Here is a 1,617-nt window from a genome sequence, read left to right on the forward strand (position 1 = left end):
AATTGTCTCAGCACATTTGTGCTCCCTTAAGGTTCATCAGTTGCCCAGTGTGTCTCAAGTCTACCTGTATATTTCAGAAGACTTTGATAAGCGATAAGATTCCTTTCTTTCTAAAAATGGCACACGAAGGGAACCTTACTCTTCTAAAGTCTTCTGAGATGAGTACTTTCATAGGTGACAGTTCTTGAACAAACTTTTCCTTTCCTTTAATGGAACGCTTCATGAATTTGTGTGTCATCCTTGCCCAGGGACCATGCTAATCTTCTCTGTATCTTCTGTATCGTTCCATTTTTTTTTTTTTTTTGCGTACGTGCTGCCAAAGCAAGCGCATTGAACAAACTTTTCCACATTTTTCACTATCTGAAGTTCTGCGGAAACCAGAAGAGCTGCATCCCTTTCCTCGGAGCCGCTGTGGAAACTGAAAAGCTAACACACACATTTTCTAATCTATCTTGCAGCTCAGTGGGGCCATGCTGACCTAGATATGGCTGACATACTATACAAGAAAGCTTAATACTGATGACAACATCTTGAAGATAACTGGGTGGGCGAGATCCTCTTGTTAATTGACCCATTTACCCTCAGTTCTTGGCAATTACAGTAGACAGACCTTACACTTCCCCTTCACCAACAACCTTACACTTCCCTATCACCAACAAAGCTTGCAGTGTGTGCTCCCTCCTGCTACCAGACATTAGCTTCTGGATGCTGTTCTCAGATCTTTGGCAGCCTGATTCCCCAGGCAACATTTTAGGGGTTCACTGATGGAAATACAGGTTTTCCCTAAGTCTTTACCTCAGCAGCAACACAGGCTAAATGGCAATTATCTATTCAGAAACCCCCCGTTCAGTTTATCTTTCACAGGTTCTCTAAGGGTTTGCTAGGCTCCCCACAAACCTTCCCTGGTAATGACAGACATTAACAAACACACAGACACATACAACTTTTTGGTCTTTGCAAATGTATTAAAATTAAACAGCTCCAAAAATAATCTAGACTAAATCAATAGTTTCTATCACAGATTCTGATAGTGCAAATATTTGTAAATATTAAAGGAATAGAAAAAGTGCTAGAAAGCTATTTACAGAGATTCATACAGGAAGCAGTCTCATTTTTTGTAAAGCTAAAGATACCCCTGGTAAGAAAATTATACTGAACAATTTGATAAATGAATTGGGCATGGAGAAAGTAAACAAAAATAAGCTTAAGGATTCAGTCCTATAAGATACATTACAAAAATAAGCAAATCAAGCCTCGTGATTTTAGCAATTCCTTGTTACCCAATCCTTTAAATATTGAGGTTTTTCTTAAAAGTTTTATCAGCTTCTTAAACCTTCATTAAAAACCTATGATGTTTAAGATTTACTTTGACCTCCAGACATATAGGCACAGGATGTGTCCTTGCACACATGTGCATGAGCACATAAATGCATTATGCTCACATGCACAAGCACATCTACATACACACACATTCCAAGTTTATGTGCTGTGTTCACTAATTCTAATAGCCCTCCAATCAAACACATGTAGTTTAGATGCTAGCAGAAATGTTCAGCACTTAAGAGCTGCCTTGCTCTTACAACGAACCTGCGTTTGTCTCCTCGTATCCATGTCAGA

The 1,617-nt window shown here is 39.0% G+C and overlaps 1 pseudogene; it reads right to left on the reverse strand.

Annotated features, from left to right (window-relative positions):
• Positions 1–203: 203 nt before the first annotated feature.
• On the reverse strand, positions 204–321 carry LOC142835449 (U6 spliceosomal RNA; annotated as a pseudogene).
• Positions 322–1,617: the final 1,296 nt, after the last annotated feature.

This window comes from Microtus pennsylvanicus, chromosome 14 (assembly GCF_037038515.1).
Source record: "Microtus pennsylvanicus isolate mMicPen1 chromosome 14, mMicPen1.hap1, whole genome shotgun sequence".
In the NCBI taxonomy this organism is placed as follows: domain Eukaryota; kingdom Metazoa; phylum Chordata; class Mammalia; order Rodentia; family Cricetidae; genus Microtus; species Microtus pennsylvanicus.